Source organism: Aegilops tauschii, chromosome 5 (assembly GCF_002575655.3).
Source record: "Aegilops tauschii subsp. strangulata cultivar AL8/78 chromosome 5, Aet v6.0, whole genome shotgun sequence".
NCBI lineage: Eukaryota > Viridiplantae > Streptophyta > Magnoliopsida > Poales > Poaceae > Aegilops > Aegilops tauschii.
Window position 1 is genome coordinate 162,103,535 of NC_053039.3, and position 26,582 is coordinate 162,130,116.

Sequence of the window (26,582 nt, forward strand, 5' to 3'; positions counted from 1 at the left end):
TAGATAACTAGATCATCGATGGCGCGCGTTGCCGCGCCATCCATTATGATGATGGAATGCTAGAAATTTAGTAAATATATCAAAGCATGAAGATAAAAAATAGATGTTAGTATCAAAGTAACCATATAAATCTAAATTAGAAGTATCTACCAAATAGTATTTTAACCAATCATGATTTGTATATAGGGTCTTCATTTCCGGAATAATAATAACATATCATTCCCACTGAAGTGTTATTTACAAAGATGCAATGCATTATGCAGGGAGTGGAGTTTTGGCTTCCGGGTCCAGATGAACCTGATATCTGGGTCGTCCAGGATCGCACGGGGATGTGTGCCGTGTATTTTTCAGCTGGACTACGGGAACAGAAAAGATGGGAAAAGCAGATGTACGTATAGTGTCAGAGAGCGGCTAGAGAGCCGGTGGGCGGCGGCCGCGGCGGCGGGTGCCTCGGCTGTGTTCTCGCACGCTGCCGCACTAATCTCGTGGGCGGGCGTGTCTCTGATTAGCGGTGGCGCAGCCATGGCGATGGATTTCCCCGTCTCTCCGATGGACAGGTACGAAATCCCTACTTGTAGTACAAAATGTTTGTCGCTGCCATTCGCAAATCCACCATGGGAAAAAGCTTAGGCCTTCGATTGAATGTACGCAGGTTGCCCATCTTCTCGGATGAAGCCTGTAGCGTGGTGGCCCTTGTAAGGTACAGGATATATCTCCTCTAGATTATAGTTCACACACACTCACGATCTGATACAGGAATTGAGTTACAGATGAACTGGGGGAGCAGAGGTAGGAGAAGAGAGGAAGGTAGCCGCCGCTGGGTTGGTCCGTGATCCACTGGATGGTTTGCTCCTTGCCTTCGATCTGGTACTTGTAGTTGCAGCGATGGGGTAGCAGGCGGGCCAGGTCCATGAGCGGCCCAGTGGGCAAGCCCATGTGCGTACATGCTAGGAGGGCTCCTAACATCCCCCCTTCCTTAAAATTCGGCTTGCCCCCAAGCCGAAACCACCAAGAGCCGCCTGGATCCCACTGCACTCGATGTTCCTTGACTACCTTGAAGTAGTGGTGGTAGCCGAAATCGGGCTTGACTTGAACGATCGGGTTGTGGTGGCCGTGGCCGGTGGCGACCCAACCAAATGAGGTGCCAAAGTTGTCGTTGTCGAAGCCGGGGCAGTTGTGGTCGATGGAGCCTTGCAGGAAGCCGACAGTGAAAGCGATGACACCCCACCCTCCTTGAATAATAGTTTGTCAAGTCCATTTCAATAACAGCCACAATGCAATTCGTCCAGGATCCCAAGGTGTTACCAGCTGGTAGATGCCCCAGTGAGGCCCCAACAACTCGATAGCATAAAAGAGATGATAATCTGAATGGAGCTCATAGGACCGATGTCCAGCTTGATACACATCAAGTGCACTGGGCTCAACGCTTGTTCCCTTGCACCAATGAATATCCAGATTCAAATGTGCTAGGACAGAGCAAGCTTCCAAGTAATCAACCCAGGTAAGTAATAGGACGTTCTGAACAGAACAAATGTCGCTGCTCTGTCTGAAGGAAGAAGTGACAGTAACAACTGAATTGTTTGAACCATGTTTCTTCATCTTCCACAGCAGTGCAAACTTCTCCAAATAAATTTCCCAGTGGGCAAGACCATAGGTAAGGTATTCAACACTTACTAGTTGCTGCACCATATAGGATATATAAGACTGTACGCTTTTTTGTAGGTCACCTGCATCCCATGTATTGATTCTGAACACCCTCAAAGTAATGTTGATAAGATTCAGATAGGCCATACAACTTGCATGTGTATGCAATGTGCCAAGAGAAGATGTTTCCCGAGTCACTGTCCGGCTGCTACTATGACAAGCTTGAAAATGTAACTGGGACATATATCGACTTCTGGTGGCAAAGTCTGTGAAATATAGTACCTTTGTGCTGGTGATCCAAGGTTGAAAATGTTCAGAATTGCACTGGCCCCGGGGTGCCGTTAGAGAAATGAATGTAATTTGAAGATACCATTTAAGCAAGAAAAAACTACCCAGCTGTGAATGCATAGGACAACGTGAAGAATCAGACAGTGCACCGTAGTTTCCTTGCAACGGCAGATGTAGCATCTCAAACAGTGGCTTCAACGTGGTCAGCACACAGCTTGGAGATGATGTTGTAGTGATAGTCCGCATTCTTATGAAAAGAAGGATGCACTTGTCATAATCTTCAGGAGGTTTGGCAGGTGGTCTAGGGACACAGAGCCTTCTAGTTGCCTGCATTCCCACTCCCTTATAAGGTGCTTGCACGGTGGGAATCTTTCTCTCCATAATTCCCTCTTCCCTCAAGTAAATAATTGCAGTATGGTGGCAGTCAGACCAAATTGAACATAGCTCCTCAAGATAGTTCGCTTCAGATCGAAACTTAATTTCCCTTCGACTCAAAAATGACCAATTCACTGACATTCTCCTGGTATTCATGGCCCTGTGCAATTTCTCATGCCATGGAATAATAGATACAACGGCATGTTCGTCATAGTTAAATATCCATTGTTCAGATATGCTAGCTAGAGAAATCGGTGATAGTCTGCAAGAAGGCCATGGTTGCAGGTTGACTGAAGGGGCTAAAAAAATATGCAATATTCTGAACTTCAGAAGCACACCACAATTTTCAGTTTGATTTGGTCGACGCCACAGCTCATAATCAATGTCAGCAGGAGATAGTAAAACCAAGCAGCGCGTCATCATTGCTCGACAATCGCAGGCAAAATATTGTAGCTTCAGCTGAACATTTTTTTGACTGAACCCAAGTTTCAGTTGTATATCTTGAGCACACAGTTCATAAGAGGATTGCACACAGAAGATAACGCAGCAGACTGTGAGTTTCCTTATGCATTTTCGCAGTAGACTGAACCATGCATCAACACTTAAACTTGCAGAGATATCCACATTGAGAAATGCCAATTCATTTGATGCGTTAGCATCAGGTGGTGCCTGATTCGGTGGACGCCTGGATTGCAACTGTGCAACTGACAAACAACTGGAATGCTCTTCCACGGAAATCACCTCATAACAAGAAACCGGAGGGAAAACCACATCTCTGTATAGCTTCCTGCCGAGTCCAAAATTGAATTCATGCGGACAATGTATACCTGTACATGGCTCCTCCTGATAGCTTGTATCTGAATGAAACTTGAAAGACGGCCATGGCTTGGGCCTGAACAGGTTTCTGATGTATCTGGTCCTCACTCGCACAGGTGGTGGCCATGGTTGCTGCCCGATTCCTTGCTGTATCGGCGGCAGGCACGAGGTTTTGCTCATGTCCACAAGACGAACAGGCTTCAGCCATTCGCCATCCTGGAGTAGACCGTCTGTCGAACACATGGTCAGCACCGGCAGAGCAGGGTCGCTGCGGATGATGAGGGCGACGTCGTGGTCCGCCTTGCTCATCAGTTGGGTGGCGGTGTCGCCAGAGAGGGCATCAAGCTCCTGCATGCCGGCATTGGGGTCGACGTCGGTGGTGGTCGTCACGGGAGAAACGACCTCGGCACAAGAGGGAGTGTTGGTGCCGATGGAGGCCGTTGCCTGCACCGGAGCGAGCTGCTCAACTGCTTGGTGGACCGGGTCGACCGTGGGCTCGAGGTGGACGGTGGTAGCAGCGTCATGGACCTCGTCGACGCTGTCGATGGTGTCAACCTGGGTCGAGCACTCCGTCGAACAGGTGACGGGCACCATCGTGATGCACACCGGGGCTGCATCATGGGCGACCGTGGGAATCTCCTGGGCCTTGGTGGTGGAGCCGGAGACGTCCGGGACGGGCGCCGACGCGTTGGTTGTGCTCTCCGGCGAAGTGGTAGCTGATGGTGGGTTGTGGACGACGGCGGGTGAACTGGTGGCCCAACTGACGTCAAGGGCGTTCAGTTTATCGGCGAGGGACCTGGCGGCGTTGGTGTAGGCGTCGAGCCTGGCGCCGAGCCGCTCGAGATACTCCTGAAGGAACGGATCCATGGTTGATTCCGTCGGATGGTGGTGGTGAAAAAAAATGGGGAAAGAATTTGGGGAAGGGTGGTGCCTGGCTCTGTATACCAGATGTAAGGTACAGGATATATCTCCTCTAGATTATAGTTCACACACACTCACGATCTGATACAGGAATTGAGTTACAGATGAACTGGGGGAGCAGAGGTAGGAGAAGAGAGGAAGGTAGCCGCCGCTGGGTTGGTCCGTGATCCACTGGATGGTTTGCTCCTTGCCTTCGATCTGGTACTTGTAGTTGCAGCGATGGGGTAGCAGGCGGGCCAGGTCCATGAGCGGCCCAGTGGGCAAGCCCATGTGCGTACATGCTAGGAGGGCTCCTAACAGCCCTGATGGAGTTTGATTGGTGGGGCTGGTCTTGGGGAAGAAGACTCCGCCAATGGGTGTCGCGGGGCGGTCATCTGTGGATTAGGGTGGAGCTCTCTTGGCCAGTGTGCTGCTGTGTGCGCGCGAGGAAAGTGTTGCTGCCGGCGGCGCCACCATGTCTTTTACAGTGAGAGTGAGGGTGACAACGCTGATGCCATTGAACACGACTGTGTTGAAGCACATCTTGATATGGACCAGGAGGCTTTGATTCAAGATCGAACAGAGAGTGCTGATGGAGGCTCTGGGTGGACTAAGAGGTAAATTGCATTTTTTTAAGCATAGGTAGGATGAGTTTCTTATGCTGTGCACTGCACTGTCAGGTTTGGAAAACAAATCCCCTGATTCAGTGGATAATGATAAAATAAATAAAAAGGAATGCCATGCAGTAGATATAACTAGCTTGGTTTGTAAACAGATGTGAAATGTAAGGCTTGTGTTTGCCTGTGCTGGAGCTGAAGTATTTAGTTGTTCAGAAAAAATAGAAAGATGGGCATTCATCTGTTTGGTTCAATGAATAAAAATGCTTATCATGCTGCAGGAGTGCAGGGTGAGAATCGGTAATCAGCCTCCGGATAGGGCTCCATGTCATGAAAGAGTCGGCGCAGTGGAACAGACAATTAAGGAGTATGCTGATAAACTGGGGGACCATGTAGTTGAGCTTGCTATTGGTTTAACATTTGACTCGTTGGGCGAAGCATATGATTTCTATAGCCCGTACTCATGGGAGCATGGTTTCAGCATAAGGTACGGCAAAAGTAGGCTGAATGCCGAGAAGACGAAGTGTATGCAGGAAGTGGTTTATGGATGCTCTGTAAGTTCTTTGTTGTCAGGGCCCGTATATATATGGAAAAATCATAGTATCTTATGCGTTGCTGAATATCATAGTATCATTGACGGAAATGGTTATCATCGTGCTAATCCGTTCTAAGTTTATGCGTTGCTGAATCGGCTCGCTGAGGCAATCAACAGTTTCTACGAGGCTGATGTGTAGGCCTTTCCTAGCCTTTGGAGGCGTTCTTTTTTCTGTGTTGGGCGACTGGGCGTTTCTCTGCTATCCCTCTCTGTATGGGGTGTGGGCTGATCGATGGCTGCACAGTTGCTCGGTGCAGGTTTGCGGTGCTCGTGGGATGAGCGATGCATTTGTGTCAGGGTGGTAGGTGCTTTTGTGCTGAGTGCTCCTGTGCGGCTCCTTGCTGCTGTGGTCGGGGGTCGGCCCGCCGGCGGTGGTCGTCGTTTCATGGGTAGTCTGCTGCTTTCTCCTGTTGCTCTGCTTTCTTCGGTGTCTGCTGCTTGCGTCTATTCGGCGCGTTCTTGGTGAGATTTTGCGTCCGATCCTTTCTTTTCTTTCTCTTCTGTTTGAGATTTCAGGACGCGGCGGGGGTGCTGGGGTTGGGGGTTTCTTTGATCGATATTTTCCCTGTCATAATGTGCTTGCTATGGGGTTGGGTGGCCCTTTCTTTCGATCTGTGATATGGTTTGTATTTCGGGAGGTGTTTGTTTATAAATTTACAAGGATTCACGCATGAAGGATTTGGTCTTTTGGGTTACATTCATTTTCAGGCTCATTGTTTTGTAGATTTATAGGGATTTGTACATGTGTAGATTAACATGAAAGTTGTAAGTTTTGAAGCAGGAATGGTACTTTCTATCTCTGTTACATCTTCGGCTTGTGCCAACTTGACAATCCCTGATGATTGGGTTTTCCTCTTTCCTGGTGTGTAATTTTTCAGTTTCAGAACTTTTATCAATATCAAGACTCTAAATAGTAGATGGTTCAGACTTCTCCTATGATTCGATCAAACTTCGAACAACTTTCTAGAAATGTTTGTTGGCACTTTTTAAATCATCCACAGGAAGACGATTGGAAGTTTCCTAATCATGTTCAAATCTACAATGGTCACTTTTTTTCTATCATTGCTAGAAAGACCGACCCATTGATTGTTACTTATCGCATCCATAATGTCTTCTGGCTGCTGAATGATTATGTTTCTTTTGGTAGTGATGAAAATTTATCAGATGATCAACTAGAAAACAAGGGTTTCATAAATGTGAGTGTGCTTCAGTAGATTTTGCTTCTGCCATTTGAAGATGCATGGATAGCTGGAATTTTTTGCAAGCATATGCTTACACTAACAAGTTCTTACCAATTAGGACGACACGAGTCATTTGAAGTCAAGAAAACAAGGATTATCCCCTATATGTTTCTGAACTATCTACTTGAGTCCCTGTGAGGTCGCCTGCACGTTAGGATTATGCCCACTGTACCATCTCAAGACTTCATCTTTTATTTCTTTTTCAACTTATTTTCCTTCATCTTAGTGTCGGCATGCTCCAGGTTGTACCATATAAGGATGGAACTGTGGATGGAGCTCTGTGCAGATGAGGATATTTTTGGAGGCGTATGGAGGAAGATGACCGTGGCCCCGGTTAGGTGAGGCTGGGTGAGGGTGGGAGTTGGGCTGACGGCGTCGTTCGTTTTCTGCCAGTGGCCCAGGTGCATCCAGGCGTGTGTACCACCGGCCAGGTCCGTCTGTACCACGTGGGCCGTAGCTAGCGTCGTCATGCAATAAATGCACTGTGTGGGCCAGCAGGGAGATTCTGCCGAACGAATACCATATGAAAGAGGTAAAAGCACTCGGAGTCATAGAACTTTGATGTGATGGTTTAGTCCTAGAACTTGCAAAATATACCTACCCAGTCCTATAACTTGCACCCAATGTGCAACTTTGGTCCTAGACCAATCATAGAGCGACAACTGGACTGCTCGGGCCCGAACTGGTCAGCGCACGCATATTTGCAAAATCTCCTTGCCTTTCCTTGTAATGAACCGCAGTACAGGAAACTGCATAGATAGATAGTAAACCTACCGAGCTAGTGTGAGTATGTGACCAGGAAACTTAACCACTGGTGCTTCAGGATAAGCTCCACGTTTGGTGCGGGAATACTTTTTTGTCATGAAATGAGAGATTTAGCTCACATCAATCCGTCTGCCCCCTGAATTTGCATTTGCTCATATCCCTATTGTCAAGAATGGTAATCATGTTGCTGCTCTTTTGCGCCCTCTGATCCTTCTTCCTAACAAGACTGAGATGAGACAATCCCTTCTAACCATATACTGCCATGCCAGCTTTGCAGTTACTTAGTGTTGGGGATAAGCTTTCCGTGATGCACACAATGTCCATACAGTATTTTGGATCGGCTTACTTAATCTGCACTGCATATTTTTGTGCACCTGCATGCCAGACTAGACAAATCCATTTCGGAGTGCATATACTATTTTTTTTTAAAACGAGGCAAAAAATTTGCCATCTTCATTGAATAAGGAGAAGAGTTTTGTTTAGTACATTACAGCCCCGCCAAAGCGGGAAAAAGGCAAAGGCCTACTCTCGCGTCATCAAATTACACAAATGTTTGGCGCTCGCTAGACCCTAGATAGACGCCTCCTCCTTAATAGATCACACTATCACCGCCATAGGCGCCGCCTCGATCCTGAACACGCGTGCATTTCGCTATTTCCAAATCTCCCAGCTTACAAGGTGGAGTACGGAGGCCAAGGCTTTCCTCGGTTGTGCAGTGTTGGTGAGGACTCCATCCCACTAGAACCTCACTGTATCATAGTTCAACCAATGGGCGGTATCTACATCAAGTTGCAACCATGCAAGGACCTCCTTCCAGACCCGAATGGAGAAGCGGCACTTGAACAGCAGATGCGCCGCGGACTCTCGCACATGATTGCAAAGTGGGCAACGATCACAGTTTGGCCACCCATGACGCTGCAGCCTGTCCACCGTCCAGATCCGATTTTGTGTGACCAACCATGCAAAAAACTTACATTTTCGTTCTTATATTACGGAACAGAGGGAATGGTAAACACATTTTCTTTCCTTGTGTTGATGCAATGGAGCAGCTGTGATCCTAGATTTGATTAATCTGGTCTGCTGTGGAGGAGCTGGTAGAGGAGTGCGCTGCGAGCAACGGAGCTAGGAAAGAAAAGGTAAGCGAGCGAGAGTACACATACACACTCTGTTGCTGCTACTCCAATAAGGATTGGTTTTTGCACAAGTGTACTAAATGAAATGAAAAAGGAAACATTCTACTACGGCTTTTGGACGGTGGTTGGGTTAAAGGCCAATCACTTTGCTGATGGCCACTGATGTGATCCTTGATGGACTCCATCGCATCTCATGGGCAATGACAAGAAAACTGCAGCTATGAGCCGGCACAGCAATCAGTGCCAGAATCATGATGGGTATGAATGCTACTTAACACTTAACAGCACACCCATCATCAGTTAAATCACCAACATTAAGACCATGCATCGTCTGAACTATCTTGAGCAAGAAGCAGCAAGCCATGCCATCTCAAGGATGGATGGATGGATCCACGGTCGGGCACTCGGATCGTTCTTGCCATGCATGTGAGCATTATCCAGACGGACAGACAGACATGTTGAGGCCTGAAACCACATCCAGGTCAACCTCCATCTCATTTTCCGTGGCTAATTAAACCAACGGCCGCATATGCATATGCAGTGGTGTGCAGGACGAGGGAATATTAGTCCCGCCAGCCACATTTTCCTGGTCACATACTCACACTAGGTCGGTTTCCTGTACTGCAGGTTCATTACAAGGAAAGGCTGGGGGATTTTGCAAATATGGGCGCGCTGACCGGACCGGGCCCGAGCAGTCCAGTTGTCGCTCTGTGATTGGCCCAGGACCAAAGTTACACATTGGGTGCAAGTTGTGGGACTGGGTAGGTTCATTTTGCAAGTTGTAGGACTAAACCATCACATCTCGGACAAGTTCTAGGACTCCCAGTGCTTTTACCTTCATATGAAATACGAGGTTGAGCGCACATCCCGATGCTCCTGGTCGGTTCAGATACCGGGATCATCTAGACTCGGGAGCCAAATTGCTTTTCCGCTTGTAGTAGTATATAATGTTTTCCACAAAGATGTGAACGTAGGGTTCTTTCATTACCTCCACATATTGTGTCAAAGGTGTTATTATTTGGACTTTCTAATGGTTTTCGGAAGCAGATAGCTTAACTACACACGTCTAAAAAACAAACCAAAAGATGACAAGTCTGGTTATGTGGGAAGCATCTTTAAGCAAGAACAAGTGGAAACAATATTGTCACAAAAGTAGTCTGACATCTTGACATGAAATTCATCTGAAAGTACAAAAACAAAATGTATGAAATATCAAAATGACAATGATTTATCATTCATACTCATTGAAGTAGTCTGACATCATTAGATGAAACTCATCCGAATGTACAAGTTAAGACAAGGTATATACATAAATTTAGTATACAAAAAATGAGATGTAGAAAATATCGAAATGACAATGATTTATCATTCATACTTATAGGACACCAGGCAGTGGCGATTCTAGAGTTTATTCATTTTCTCTACTACTCTATACGTAGCCAGCAGGAATTAAAAAAGGTGCTTATAGGAAGAGGCAAACTCGTATAGCTATGTAACAGTCAGATAAGCAACTTATTGAAGTGATGTGCTTAGTAGACAGCCTCAGTTAAACTTACGGAATCCACCTGTGCAGTAAGAGAGTTAAGGGAACAGGGCACGTGTAAGAGAGAAAATATTTATTTCTAACTTACGGCATCCTCTATGAGACGAAGCCAGAGAATATTTAGTGTGGGAGATTGAAGATTGGGCAAAGTAACGACACCACGGTTTCTTGCGCATTTTTTGCTTCATCGAGCCATTACCACCACGTCACGTCATCACAACAGGAGGGGAACGTCACTGTTGCCTCGCGCCTTCACGACATCCCCTATGAGATGAAGCCTTACAAAGAAAAGTGAACGTCACTACTGCTAAAAAAAGCCTTACAAAGAAAAGTGAACCCAGATGGAAAATAACAAATCAGCACCTCTTGTAACTCCAACCCCAAATAAAAAAGCATGCATCGCAGGATTGGACTATTGTAGACAACAAACTTGAGATGTCTCCTCCGTTCAACAGTGCTGCCAATTGTCGCGTCCATAGGCAGTGGAATTATTTCTGTAAATAATATGCATAGAAAATACAATGATATTGTAGGAATGATAGACACATATACACAGATTTACACAGATATGAACTTGGCCGTTAGGCAATGGAAATCAGCAGCATGAGGATACCTTCAGCCAAGTGAGTAACCAGTCGCCAACCCAACCATTAACACCACTTGAATCAAATTGGAAGAGAAATAGATCAGCGCTAAGAAGTACGAACCCATAACTAATTGTGCAAAAGAGGGAAGGTAGGAAGAAGGGGAATCTGCAGCAAGGGAGGGGGAAACTAAGCAGACCCATGTCGAATCCTCCGACCTAGAGCAGATGCATCAAGCTGGGAGAAGAAATAACAGCATCAGTAATAATGAATCATGAATTCCATTGAGAAAGAGGGGCTCAACAATGGCTGCCCGAGACGCCACTGCCGAAATAAAGAAGGGGTGGGGAAGGAACAGTGCGACTGTATATGTACACGCGTGGAGCACTGAGCGGCATGGTAACCGGCATGCAATTATTGGCATCCGTGAGTGGCGCATTTCGATCGCCATTAAAGGCTATTAGCAATGGTGATTTATTTCCGCAAACTCTGTACTCAACTGAAGGGACGGTTCGTTGCCCCCATCCCATGAATGCCAGGCCATCGTGTGGCACCCACCCCGCCCTGGACCCATCGAGGCACCAACGCACGATTTGCCGCCACGAGAGAGGACCGAAGTTGGGGAGGAGCGAGCGATTCCGGAGAGAGGTAGAACCCAGCAAGCCCAAGTTGGCACAACCCAATGCTAAGCAGGCCATATTAACAAGAAACGTCAGATTTTGTTATGGGAGCAGCAACCCAATCCAGTTCGCTCCACCCATGCGGGATTAGAAGTGCATCTCACGACCAAGAATGTCTAGAGGGCGAGATCCGATGGCTCAAAAGCCTGATGGCCTGAGAGGGATGAAAAAGTGCTCAGTTTTAATGTCTCTAAATGAGAGTTGCCCGCCACTGGTAAGATGGTCTTTCTCGGTCTTAGCGATTACAAGCAACTATCAGCGAGCCATGGCGAAGATAGTTGTGACAGAGGAGGCAAGATGGTTGAAGCCGGACCCAAAGTTTGTCAAACTTAATGTGGACGCGGCCTTTTTTGCGGACGAAGGAGTTGGAGCTACGGCAACAATTATTAGAGATGAACGAGGTATTTTCCTTGCAGCTCAATGTAAGTTTATCCCCTATGCAGCGGACGCAATGTCATCAGAGGCAATGGCGACGAGACGTCTAAACTTGGCAAATAGCCTAGGGTTCCAGCGGGTTGAAGCGGAATCCGACTCGCTAACGGTGATCAACTGTTGTTCCGGTCAGAGTACTTGGTGGGACGCAGCGGCGGCGATATTCGCGGAATGTGTGGACATCTCTACCTTGACTGGGAATGTCAAGTTTAAGCATTATTTTCGGTCAACAAATCAAGTGGCGCATGTGCTATCTAGGTTTTGTAACATCCCAAATTTTTAGGTTTGGAATGTTAATAGGATCATTCTTTGTCATCATGATTTCTATGCATATTTGAATTTTTTGTTTATTTAAAGTGTTTTTCAACTCAAGGCAAAAAAATTGGAGTGGAGATAATATGACTTCTCCCCCATTAAATATATTTGGAAAATGCTAAGAATATATTCTGGAGTCTACATAAATTATTTTTAACTTTGTTGAAACTCAGTTATTTTAGAGTTGTTATAATTCTCTTTATGTGCTTGTTTTGCATGAGATAATTTTTCAGAAATGCTTTTGTGTTGTAAAAATGTTCACTGTTTTATAATGTAGTAATAATGTTTTATTGTCTGTTCTTGTATCTTTCTAGTATTTAATTTCCTATTTTTTAGCTTATTTTACTTCCTGTAGCGAGGTTTAAAAAAAAGGAAACGGTCACACTGTGCAGTCGGGCTGCACAGCGGCCCAGCTATATCTCGCCGCCGCGCGCAGCGCACGCAGCAGCCGCTAGCAGGCCGGCCCATTTCCCCAGCCCATCCCGCAGCTCTCTCCCTTTCCGTTTTCTTTTCTTTCCCTGTCTCACTGACGAGCCTGGCCCGTCTGTCATCTCCCTCCTGGAGACGTGTTCGTCCTGAACACAGGAGCACCGAGCCGAATCGAATCGATGTTTGCGATCGATTCTTGACCCCTAGGCCATGGGAGCTACTCTATATAAGATCCCCAACTCCTCCTCGCACGATTTTTCACAAAATCTCCTACTCCCGTGCCCTGGAGCTCCCGATCGGATCTCGTCGGAGTTCCACCTCGAGGCGTTTCTGCTGCCGTCGATTCCAGCATCACCTGAGGGTATCTGCACCACCTCTCCACGTCTTACTCTTCGTATTGATCTCCTCTATCGCCTTGACCCTCTATCTCGCACAGGGGAGTACCGAACCGAGCGCTCCGAGCTCGTCCCGAAGCAGATCACCGCCGCCCGAGCTCCAGCCACAGTGTATCGCCACCGGAGGACGCGTTCGTCGCCACCAAGGACGCCATGGAGTTCTCTGTCCCTCTACGTGTCCAGGTGTATCTACCCGGAGCCCGGAACGAGTGCACTGTCGAAGTCCGAACCGCTGTGCGCCGTTCTTCTCCGACTCCGGCGACCACCCAGCCTCTGTTTCCGGTGTGTATCCCCGTGCCGTCCGATCGAAGTTGGACCGCCTAGATTAAGTTTTTTTTCTATGACCCGGTATGCACTATTTAGTAGACGTTCGTCAGTTAGCCACAACAGCGAACAGTTTCCAGCCATCCACGTCGCGCCATGTGGCAAGCATTTTGTTTTAAATAGAAAAAGGCATATTTGTTCCTGTTTTTCAAATCCTCACAATTTTTGCATCGTTTATCCAAATTAGATGAAACCAATGCCAAATTCTTCCTCATGATCCCCTCTATTCAGAACACATATCCAATCTAATTTTTGAAACTTTTAAATTTGAATTTAACCTTCCGGAGGCCATATCTTTGAAGCCGTTGATCCAAATTAGTTGATTCTTTTTGCATTGTGATCCTACTAGCATGTAGATAAGATATACCTACTGATATATTTTGTTAATTAAGTTTTTATTTGAATTCCTTGCTGTTGACTTTATTGTGGGGTTATGTGAGTACGGTTTATTTATCGGTGCCTTCGTTAATCGTATAGATTGTCCGGAGTATCAAGCGGATCGGAATTAATAGTTAGACTACTTCAACAGCGTTCAAGGCAAGTTACACTTTTTGATTATGCTCATCTTATATTCTGCTATGCATGTGTCGTTTATGCTATGATATATATATTTGGCCTGATATGTGTATCCCGTGTTGTCATGTTTTGGTATTGATTGTTGTGATGGTGTGATCAACTTGCTATGGTAGACGTGGGCATCTGTCGAGTGATCCATGGAAATGGTGAGTGTTTATAGTCATAGGCTTAGGATTATTAACCAGGTGAATGCGTCACTCGCAGAGCACTCTATTGTCCCTAGAGAATGCGCCATTGACAGAGCGCACTTGAGGCGAGGTATAGTTTTCGGAACTTAAATCAGGTGAATGCGTCCTTGGCAGAGCGCTCTATTGTTCCTAGAGAATGCACCATTGATAGAGTGCACTTGAGAGATACTTCTGAAGTTCTTGTCATGTTTATTTAGAATCTTTGGGTTATCTTGGGCGAGTAAATTAGGGACGGTTGTGTGTTCAGGTAGTGGAGGTAGGTGAAGACATTCTTCTCCAAATTAACTTGAGTGTTTTGTTTGTCATACTTTACTTGTGGATGTAGGTTTGCTATATCATACTATGTGATTTGCCAATACATTCAATGTATTGACCCTTTGTGGTTGCAACTTATCATGTTGCATGATTTTTATATGATCAGTGAGATACAATAGGGTCGCGAGTCTTCACTCAACATGTTCTGCAGTGGGCATTGATGGACTCATCATTTATTATGCTACCATTCCGCTGTTATTATTGAATAAGTTAGCCATGTGCTATTCAGTTTGTAATACTTTATAAATTCTGGATCATACGTTGTAGTAAATGATGCACTCTTGTTATTTGATATTCATATGTACTGTGTGTGCTAGCGAGTCGATCCAGGGACTAGCACAGCGAGCACAAAGACATCCGAATCTAGTTATTGTAATAAAGTTTCTTCTAGTTGGACTAACGAGCCTCCAGATTGTCTAGTGAGCAAACTTGTAGATGATGTATCTCTACTGATTAATCAATAAAGCTAGCCATGATAGCCTAACCTAAAAAAATCACAGACATGTATACCGATGCGGACACTCTTTTTCGGTGAAAAAAATCAAACAATTTTGGAGGCTTTATGGGAGTTTGGACAATAGCCACGTAGAACTCCAAAACCCCAGCCCGCCCAAAAACCCTTCCGGACTCGCGCATCCATCCATCTTTCTGTGCATCCATTTTCTCTCTTGCATCCGCCGCCCAAAAAATAATAGATACATTGGAGACGTATCTATAATTTTTTTGTTATTTCATGCTATTATGTTATCAATATTGGATACTTTGTATGACTTCTTGTGCTATTTTATATCATTTTTGAAGACTAATCTATAAACCCAGTGCCTAGTGTCGGTTGATGTTCTCTACTTATTCTTGGTTTTTCAGAAAATCAGTACCAAACGGAGTCCAAACGCTACGAAACTCGTTGACGTTTTTTCTGAACAAAAGAGACCCTAGAAGTTTCGAGGGGAGACCAGACGGCAATCGAGGAGACGGCTAGGGCTGGGCGTTCGGTTTATATGGCTAATATGGTTTGGTTTATTCGGTTTTCTATAATTTCGGTTTTGAAGAAATGGAAACCGAAATAATCACACAAAATTTAGAAACCGAACCATATTACCCATAATATATTGGTTTGGTTTATTCGGTTAATCGAAAAACCAAAATACATGCACTCACTAGTATAAGTGTAATGACTCATGAGCACTGATTGCATTGTATAGAATGCATAAAAATAACCACAAGAGCTAACAACCTTAGCATCAATCAATGGTTTATTCCGTCAAGCAAACTAGTGGACATAATTAAGTGGAAAAATCACATGGAACGTGAAATGTATTATGTATTGATAAATACATGTGATGCCTCTAAACTAAGCAGCTCTAGTCATGTTAGCATGGTCTTACGTAGGAGTACTAGTTAGACTCAGAGACTAGAAACGTAGAGCAGTTGTCAAAGTACCTGTGATCTAAGCGGCTAGCCGGACGTCCGCCATAATCAACAAGGACAGGCCGATGATTGCTAGCTCGCTGGAGCCAGGCCGGATGTTGAGTTGTTCGCCAATGGCTGGAGAGGCTGCCACTTAATTTACTTTTTGGCAAGAACTCCGCATAATGGAGTGACAGTTGACTACTAGGTTTACCAACGTGGGAAGTGGGAGGGTGGGGGCTGTGGGGCGATTACTTGTTACTGCTAGGTTGGGCCGGTAGGCAAATGGGCCCTGGTGCACTTTCGGAAATAAGGTATTACACGGGGTACTCTACATATTGTTTTTTTGTCTATTCGGTTTCTGGGACTGAAAACCGAACACAAACCAAACACCGAACAATCTTAAAATATCCCACCGAACCAAAAATCTAATAGGTGAATTAGCCAACAAATCGGTTAATACGGTTCAATTCGGTTTGGTTTTTTGGTTTTCGGTTTAACAGTGCCCACCCCCTGAGACGGCAAGGCAAGAGGGCGTGCCCTGGGGGGGGGGGCGCCATGTTATCTGATACGTCTCCAACATATCTATAATTTTTTATTGTTTCATGCTATTTTAATATCAATCTTGGATATTTTATATGACTTTTTGTGCTATTCTATATCATTTTTGGGACTAATCTATTAACCCAGTGCCTAGTGTCAGTTGTTGTTTTCTGCTTGTTTTTTGTTTTCCAGAAAATCAGTACCAAACAGAGTCCAAACGCTACGAAACTTTTTAACTTTCTTTTGGACAAAAGAGACCATAGAAGCTTCGAGAGGGGACCCGACAGCAAGCAAGGAGACGACAAGGCAACAAGACGCGCCCTGTTGCCTTTGTGGGGCCTTCTTAGCTCTGTTTGACCTAATTCCACCTTTATAAATTCTCTAATATTGGGAAACCAACAGAGAGCCACCTGAAACACTTTTTCCGCTATCGCAAATTTCTATTCTTCCGTGATCCCATCTAGAGGCCTTTTCTGGTACTCTGCTGGAGGAGGGAATCGATCACGAAGAGCTTCTACATCATCCTTGCTGCCTTCTGATGATGCGTGAGTAGTTCACCACATACATACGAGTCCATAGCTAGTAGCTAGATCTCTCTCTCTCTCTCTCTCTCTTTGATCTTCAATACAATGTTCTCCTCGATGTTCTTGGACTTCTATCCGATGTAATCTTCTTTTATTGTGTGTTTGTTGGGATCCGATGAATTGTGGGTTTATGATCTTAATATTTTTTTGACTGGAGATCTTAATATTTATGATAAGTAATGGAGTCTTTTCTGAACTTTATTATGCATGATTGGCATAGCTTTTTATTTCTCTCCGATCTATCTGTTTAGTTTGGCCAACTAGATTGATTTAACTTCAGTGGGAGAGGTGCTTTGTAATGGGTTCAATCTTGCGGTACTCTATATCCCAGTGACAAAAGGGGATAAGACACATATTTGTATTGTTGTCATTAAGGGTAAAACAACGAGTTTTATTCATATTGATTGGGTTTACTTTGTCTACATCATGCCGTCTGCTTAAGGCGTTACTCTGTTTTTTCATGAACTTAATACCATAGATGCATAGTGGTTGATTGGTGTAGTAATAGTAGTAGATGCGGGTAGGAGTCGGTCTACTTGTCTCGGGCGTGATGCCTATATCATGATCATTGCCTTAAATATCGTCATAACTATGTGCTTTTTTTATCAATTACCCATCTCTCGAGTCCATGTGTCACGCCCAATATGCGACCCTATCCGAGAGGAACTCGAAGGTCCCACCAAGGATATACCCGCATATTGAAACGCTTTTGCAAGGTGGATATCATTACATCATACCATTACATAATAGTTGGGGATACATACAGGAGGCATACAATGCCACATGAATACAACAACATCGTACATAAGAGCAACATCCGACTACGGATGAAACACAAACAGAAGCTCAAACGACATCCACCCTGCTAGCCCAGGCTGCCGACCTGGAACCTATCCCCTGATCGAAGAAGAAGCAGAAGAAGAAGTCCAAAACAAGCAAACATCGCTCTCGCGTCATGATCATCGCAAAACCTGTACCTGCAACTGTTGTTGTAGAAATCTGTGAGCCACGAGGACTCAGCAATCCCATTACCATGGGTATCAAGACTAGCAAAGCTTAATGGGTAAGGAAAGGATAGGTGGTGAGGTTGCAGCAGCGACTAAGCATGTATGGTGGTTAACATACGCAAATAAGAGCGAGAAGAGAAGCAACGGAACGGTCGTGAAACTAGCAATGATCAAGAAGTGATCCTGAACTCCTACTTACGTCAAACATAACCCAAAAACCGTGTTCACTTCCCGGACTGCGCCGAAAAAAGACCATCACGGTTACACACGCGGTTGATGCATTTTATTTAAGTCAAGTGTCAAGTTCTCTACAACCGGACATTAACAAATTCCCATCCGCCACATAACCGCGGGCACGGCTCTCGAAATTTTATACCCTGCAGGGGTGTCCCAACTTAGCCCATTATAAGCTCTCACGGTCAACGAAGGATATTCCTTCTCCCGGGAAGACCCGATGAGTCTCGGAATCCCGGTTTACAAGACATTTCGACAATGGTAAAACAAGACCAGCAAGACCGCCCGGATGTGCCGACAAATCCCGATAGGAGCTGCACATATCTCGTTCTCAGGGCACACCGGATGAGCCAGACATCGGGTTGGCATAGACCCTGGTTGCCCAGGGGGTGCCGGACATCGCTCGGTTTGGACCAACACTTGGAGAAGCACTTGCCGGGGGGGGGGGGGTTAAAATAAAGATGACCCTCGAGAGCGCGACTCCCAAGGGAAAAGAAGTAGGTGATAGGCAAATGGTAAAACCAAGGTTGGGCCTTGCTGGAGGAGTTTTATTCAAAGCGAACTGTCAAGGGGTCCCCATAACACCCAACCGCGTTAGGAACGCAAAATCAAGGAACATAACACCGGTATGACGGAAACTAGGGCGGCAAGAGTGGAACAAAACACCAGGCATAAGGCCGAGCCTTCCACCCTTTACCAAGTATATAGATGCATTAATTAAATATTAGATATTGTGATATCCCAACAAAGTTCATGATATCCATGTTCCAACATGGAACAAACTTCTTCATCTTCACCTGCAACTAGCAACGCTATAAGAGGGGCTGAGAAAAAGCGGTAACATAGCCAAACAACGGTTTGCTAGGAAGGGTAAAAAGGTTAGAGGTTTTCATGGCAATTTGGGAGGCTTGAAGAACAAGTGGTAGGTAGCGCAGCATAGCGATAGAACGAAGCAACTAGCATAGCAATGATAGTAGTGAGATCCAGGGTAACGGTCATCTTGCCTGAAATCCTGCTAGGAAGAAGAACGAGTCCATGAAGAAGATGAAGCCACGAAGATGAACCAAGCGTAGACGAACGAATCCTCACGATCGCAACGAAGCAGGAGCTAACGAGAAGGAGCACAACCGGAAAGAAGCAAACAACAAGGTAAACACACAACACATAAACAAGACATGATGCACAACCAAGCCGGATGCATGACAAAGCTACATGAAGCTACTCATGGCAAGAGATGATGCATACAAGAGCAACACATCAAAGCAAGTTTAAATAAGGCCGGAAACAACATATGACAATTCCGGTAAGTCCTCATATGCAAATTTTGAAATTGGTCCAGATCTGAATAAGCCTTATGTTCAAGTTGTTAAACAGCAAGTTAAGATGCATCAAGATGATGTACACGAAATTCTAGTCAAGTTACATATAAAGTTCATTTAGTTCGGAGCTACGGCCTAGAAGATATGAGCAAACCAAGTTAAACATGGCATTGATGCAAAATGCATTCAAACATCAAGCAAACACTCTCAAAACAAAGATGCAACAAGGTAATATGAAACTACATGCAATTCTAAGCAAGTTTCATATAGAGCATGCTCAAAACGGTGCAACACTTACACTCCAAACAAGATATAACAACAATCTGTCCAAAACAGCAACTAGGCATCTTCCAAGCATCATGAACATATGCTACAGCACCCCAACATAAAAACAGAAGGCATGGACATGAAGTACAGGTAAAGCATTACAAAACATGAACACTGAGCTATCTCCAGAAACCACTAGAACATGCTCAAAAGGACATGTCAAAATTGCAAATAATAACAGTTCACAGACTTGGCAGAATATCTCTGGGCATGGCAGAAATAACATCAGGTTGCAATGTTTAGAGCTATCAAACAACAAGTTACAACAATCTATCATGGCAAACTTAAGCATGGCATGCTAGTACTAAAGACAAAGAACAAAAATCCTTTACTGAACTAATTCCAAATATCAACAAAAAACATGGTAGCATCCATGCAAACATGGCAAGTAATATGACATATTTATTTCCTAGTGAAAATAACAGTACATGGCAGAAACAACAATAAGTAGGCATGTTGGTGAGCTTGTACAACTCACCCCAAGGCAATACATGGCATGACAAGGTGACCAACAGTAAGAAGACACATTTATGGAGCTAAACATGGCAAGAGCAAATTCATAGGGTGCATGGATCACTAGGAAAACACATGGCAATACTGGACTTCATGTTAATAGGCTGACAGCTACATTATTTAGCAAGTTTGGAGCAAGATTACAACAAGCTACATCAGGCTATAAATGCAAACAAGGGCATGGATGGATAAATCATAACGGGTGTAACAAAACATCCTTAGTGAACATCTCCAGATTATGCATAGAATGACTAGTAGCAGCAGGTTTACATGGCATCACCACATAACAGACTCGGTCTTGGCAGAAATGACTAAGTCACAGAAATCAGCAACATCATAGAGTCTACTTTGCATGCTTGTTTCAATCAACACATGGCATATCATGAAGAGTGGATTGCACCACAGCAAATATGGCATCTTGTAGCACATAAGACATGTAGACATGACGCTCAAAATAAAATCACACAAAAAGATATAAAAATGACAAATGAGCAAGATCTGTTAAACTACAGCAGACAACATCACATAGCAATCTTGCAACAATGATTTGGGCATCAAGATGTAGTCAAATGAACATGACACAATGGAACAAAATGAAGATCATCTCATGGTGAACATTTTGACATATCATGCACGCCAAACGAAGTTATAGACATGGAGATATGGCATGGCAAAGTGGGCACCAGAATATGCAAATTGAGGGACTTGGAAGAATTTCGGGGCAACCTCGAGGGAAAAGTCAACGTGGGCGAGGGAGGCAGCGGATCTCGCTGGAGCCGGGGAAGAAGATGGCCGGAGAGGTTGCCGGCGACCGGATCCGGGGCTCCCGTGGCCGGATCTGGCCGGAGGAGGGGCGACGCCGGCGGAGGAGCTAGGCGGCGACGGTCGGCGGCACGGGGCCGGCGGCGGGGCAGGCGCGGTCGGCGAGGGGAGGCGCCGGCGGCGGAGATCGGGCGGCGGCCGGCGGGACCCGGCGGGGTGGCGAGCCGCGGGCTCGGGCGCGGGGCACGGGGTAGCGCCCGCGGGGAGCGGCGGCGGCGAGATGGGCCCCACGGGCCGGCTGCGGGCTGCAGCGGGCCGCGCCGTGGGAGGCGTAGGGAGGGCGACGTGGCGGCGGCGCGGACATGTCCGGCGGCGGGGTTTTCGTCCAGCGGCGCGAGGGGAGCGGGGCTAGGGTTTGGACTGCGAATTTCGGGGGAGGGGACTTATTTATAGATAGAGGGAGCTAGGAGAGTCCAAATGAGGTGCGGTTTTCGCCCACACGATCGTGATCGAACGGCGGAGAGCATGGAGGGGGTTTTGCTGGGTTAGTGGCCTGATTTGGAGGGGTGTTGGGCTACAAGACAAAAGGGGCTTTCGGGGTACGCGGTTAACCGTTGGGGCATCAAACGACCTCCAAATGGAATGAAATTTGACGGGCGGTCTACCGGTGATATACCAAGGCCACTCGACAAATCTCGGCCCATTCCGAGAACGTTTTCCTGTGGCTCACAAAACAAGGTCTGAGAGGGGCGCCGGGGGCGCGTGTGGGAGTGTCGAAACGCGAAACGGACAACGGGGCAAAGGACCGAATGAAAGTTTTGAAAAATATGCAGATGAAAAGCAGATGATGACATGGCAAGATGCAACACGCAAGCAAATGACATGGCAACGTCGACAAATAACTGGAAGACACCTGGCGCATCGGATTCGGGGCGTTACACCATGTTTGTGTCCTGTAAGGTCTGTACTTGATTGGTAAGCATTTTAATGAAAAATATGAACCTTGTTGGGAACTCGTGCATGTATATGTCCATGCAAAGGTGTAATGCCTCTATATTTGTAAATAAACGAGTTTCCTTCGGTAGGCTATCTTGCCGGTATCCTCTATTTGGTTGTCGGGGACTAAGCCTACCAGGCACAAACTGTAAAGAGGGACTAGCCCCCCGCCGACTTTTTTCTCATCAAAGGATACTGCGACCATCCTGACCGAAGCAGCATTCGAGTCAAGGAATGGGAGCACCTAAGTTTCAAAAAGTGGCGAGGTTTTCCTATGCACAAGTATTTGCTTACAGAACATCTATGGACAGGAGATAGAACTTATCTGTTTGGCTTGCCGGAGATCGCAGTGCTGGTTCATCTTTCCATCTCCCTTTAAAGGCCAAGTTCACGGCAGGAGCGCATGCATGCAACTTGTCTGGGCCCCCAACGCTTCATTCATTTTCTCTGTTGCTCAGGGTCTGTGCCTGGCTTTGTAAAAGGGGTTACATGCAACTGAGGCAAGGCCTGTACACAAGGGTGGCTGCCGGGCAGGGCCCGATAGCCGCCCCTTACAGGTATAACTTGCGGAGATGCTCAATATTCCATGAGTTTTGCAATTGAATGCCATCTCTGGTCTCCAGATGGACTGCACCAGATCTGGTGACTCGAACTACCCGGTAAGGGCCTTCCCACTTCGGCGTCAACTTGTTTGTACCCTTGGCGGACTGAACGCACCTAAGGACAAGGTCACCTTCCTCAAAACACCGGGCATGAACCCTGCGGCTGTGATAACGACGCAGGGCTAGCTAATAGCATGCAGGACGCGTAGCAGCCTGATACGTCTCCAACGTATCTATAATTTTTGATTGTTCCATGCTATTATATTATCTGTTTTGGATGTTTATGGGCTTTATTAAACACTTTCATACTATTTTTGGGACTAACCTATTAACCCAGAGCCCAGTGCGAGTTTCTGTTTTTTCCCTTGTTTCAGTGTTTCGTAGAAAAGGAATACCAAACGGAGTCCAAACGGAATGAAACCTTCGGGAGAGTTATTTTTGGAACGGAAGCAATCCAGGAGACTTGGAGTGTACGTCAGGGAAGAAACGAGGTGGCCATGAGGCAGGGAGGCGCGCCTGCCCCCCGAGCGCGCCCCCACCCTCGTGGCTCCCCTGAGAACTTCTTTCGCCTATATATATCCATATACCCTAAAAACTTCGGGGAACAGAATAGATCGGGAGTTCCGCCGCCGCAAGCCTCTGTAGCCACCAAAAACCAATCGGGACCCTGTTCCGGCACCCTGCCGGAGGGGGGGAACCCTCACCGGTGGCCATCTTCATCATCCCGGTGCTCTCCATGACGAGGAGGGAGTAGTTCACCCTCGGGGCTGAGGGTATGTACTAGTAGCTATGTGTTTGATCTCTCTCTCTCTCGTGTTCTTGACTCGGCACGATCTTGATGTATCGCGAGCTTTGCTATTATAGTTGGATCTTATGATGTTTCTCCCCCTCTACTCTCTTGTAATGGATTGAGTTTTCCCTTTGAAGTTATCTTATCGGATTGAGTCTTTAAGGATTTGAGAACACTTGATGTATGTCTTGCATGTGCTTATCTGTGGTGACAATGGGATATCAGGTGATTCACTTGATGTATGTTTTGGTGATCAACTTGCGAGTTCCGTGACCTCGTGAACTTATGCATAGGGGTTGGCACACGTTTTCGTCTTGACTCTCCAGTAGAAACTTTGGGGCACTCTTTGAAGTTCTTTGTGTTGGTTGAATAGATGAATATGAGATTGTGTGATGCATATCGTATAATCATACCCACGGATACTTGAGATGACATTGGAGTATCTAGGTGACATTAGGGTTTTGGTTGATTTATGTCTTAAGGTGTTATTCTAGTACGAACTCTAGGATAGATTGAACGGAAAGAATAACTTCGTGTTATTTTACTACGGACTCTTGAATAGATCGATCCGAAAGAATAACTTTGAGGTGTTTCGTACCCTACCATAATCTCTTCGTTTGTTCTCCTCTATTAGTGACTTTGGAGTGACTCTTTGTTGCATGTTGAGGGATAGTTATATGATCCAATTATGTTATTATTGTTGAGAGAACTTGCACTAGTGAAAGTATGAACTCTAGGCCTTGTTCCTAGCATTGCAATACCGTTTACGCTCACTTTTATCGCTAGTTACCTTGCTGTTTTTATATTTTCAGATTAGAAAAAGCTATATCTACCATCCATATTGCACTTGTATCACCATCTCTTCGCCGAACTAGTGCACCTATACAATTTACCATTGTATTGGGTGTGTTGGGGACACAAGAGACTCTTTGTTATTTGGTTGCAGGGTTGTTTGAGAGAGACCATCTTCATCCTACGCCTCCCACGGATTGATAAACCTCAGGTCATCCACTTGAGGGAAATTTGCTACTGTCCTACAAAACTCTGCACCTGGAGGCCCAACAACGTCTACAAGAAGAAGGTTGCGTAGTAGACATCAAGCTCTTTTCTAGCGCCGTTGCCGGGGAGGTGAGTGCTTGAAGGTATATCTTTAGATCTTGCAATCGAATCTTTTTATTTCTTGTTTTATCACTAGTTTATTCTATAAAAGAAAACTACAAAAAAATGGAATTGAGTTTGCCACATACACTTCATCTTTTTAATATCTTTCGTGAGAATGATGGAAAGGAAAATTGTGCTCAAGTGCTAGAAGAAGAAGTCTATAAAATGTTTGGCACTAAATCTTTGAATGATGAGCATGATTGCAATGTTGTTAGTATGAACTCTTTGAATATCCATAGTACTAATTATGATTGCACTAGTCATGATGAAAATATCTCTTATAAGCATGTCGATTTTTGTGGAGTGCATAGAGTTTGCAAATACATACCAAAAATGGAAGATAGATTTTGTAAGAGGCACAAGTACTTAGAAACTAAATGGTTGCAAAAGAGGCTAAATGTTGAGAGTGATTATGCTTATGATATGAAAAGGCCCAAGCTTGGGGATGCTATGTTTGATGAGAATGACATGTTTGAGAATATATTTGCTGCAATTAATGTTTGTCCCAAGCTTGGGGATGCTATGTTTAATGAAGATGATATTTTTAGCCTCCCAAGTTTTGATGAGCAAATTTATTATGATGATAGCATGCCTCCTATTTATGATGATTATTGTGATGACACTTATGCTATAAAGAGTAGTGATGATTATATTTGTAAAATTTGTCATGATTATGATTATCCCTTTTCTGAACATTACTCTTTTAATGTGGAAACAATTTATAGTATTCGGGTTTCTTATGATTCTCCCACTATTCCGAATGAGAAGAATTTTGCTTATGTGGAGAGTAGTAAATTTTCTATGCTTGTAGATCATGAAAAGAATGCTTTAGGTGCTGGTTATATTGTTGAATTCATTCATGATGCTACTGAAAATTATTATGAGGGAGGAATATATGCTTGTAGGAATTGCAATAATATCAAGTTTCCTCTCTATGTGCTTAAAGTTTTGAAGTTATGCTTGTTTTGCCTTCCTATGCAAATTGATTCTTGTTCCCATAAGTTGTTTGCTCACAAAATCCCTATGCATAGGAAGTGGGTTAGACTTAAATTTGCTAGTCATATTCTTCATGATGCTCTCTTTATGTTTCAATTCTTATCTTTTATGCGAGCATCATTGAAATCATCATGCCTAGCTAGGGGCATTAAACGATAGCGCTTGTTGGGAGGCAACCCAATTTTTATTTTAGATTCTTGCTTTTTGGTTCAGTTTAGGAATAAATAATCTATATAGCCTCTCGTTAGATGTGGTTTTATGTTTTAATTAGTGTTTGTGCCAAGTTAAACCTATAGGATCTTCTTGGATGATAGTTATTTGATCTTGCTGAAAATTCCAGAAACTTTCTGTTCACGAAAACTATTGTTAAAAATCACCAGAACGTGATAAAATACTGATTCCAATTGCAGTAGATCAATAAACAAATTATCTAGGTCTTCCTATTTGGGTAGATTTTTCTGAGGTCCAGAAGTTTGCGTTAGTTACAGATTACTACAGACTGTTCTGTTTTTGACAGATTCTGTTTTTCGTGTGTTGTTTGCTTATTTTGATGACTCTATGGCTAGTAAAATAGTTTATAAATCATAGAGAAGTTGGAATACAGTAGGTTTAACACCAATATAAATAAAGAATGAGTTCATTACAGTACCTTGAAGTGGTGTTTTTTTTTCTTTCGCTAACGGAGCTTACGAGTTTTCTGTTAAGTTTTGTGTTGTGAAGTTTTCAAGTTCTGGGTAAAGATTCAATGGACTATGGAATAAGGAGTGGCAAGAGCCTAAGATTGGGGATGCCCAAGGCACCCCAAGGTAATATTCAAAGACAACCAAGAGCCTAAGCTTGGGGATGCCCCGGATGGCATCCCCTCTTTCGTCTTCGTTCACCGGTAACTTTACTTGGAGCTATATTTTTATTCACCACATGATATGTGTTTTGCTTGGAGCGTCATTTTATTTTCTTAGACTTGCTTGCTGTTTGAATAAAATACCAATATATGAAATTCTTAAATGAGAGAGAGTCTTCACATAGTTGCTTAATTATTCGACTACTCATTGATCTTCACTTATATCTTTCGGAGTAGTTTGTCATTTGCTCTAGTGCTTCACTTATATCCTTTTAGAGCACGACGGTGGTTTTATTTTGTAGAAATAGATGAACTCTCATGCTTCACTTATATCATTTTGAGAGT

At 44.8% G+C, this 26,582-nt stretch overlaps 2 long non-coding RNA genes across 2 annotated transcripts; both read left to right on the plus strand.

The window, feature by feature from the left end:
• Window positions 1-161: 161 nt before the first annotated feature.
• On the plus strand, window positions 162-6,040 carry LOC109747381 (uncharacterized). Its single transcript, XR_012184395.1, has 3 exons — window positions 162-557; window positions 653-700; window positions 4,922-6,040. It is a non-coding gene; the product is annotated as an uncharacterized lncRNA (long non-coding RNA).
• Window positions 6,041-12,370: 6,330 nt separating this feature from the next.
• LOC120963902 (uncharacterized) lies at window positions 12,371-14,689 on the plus strand. Its single transcript, XR_005755591.3, has 3 exons — window positions 12,371-12,718; window positions 12,794-13,034; window positions 13,554-14,689. It is a non-coding gene; the product is annotated as an uncharacterized lncRNA (long non-coding RNA).
• The last annotated feature ends 11,893 nt before the right edge of the window (window positions 14,690-26,582 follow it).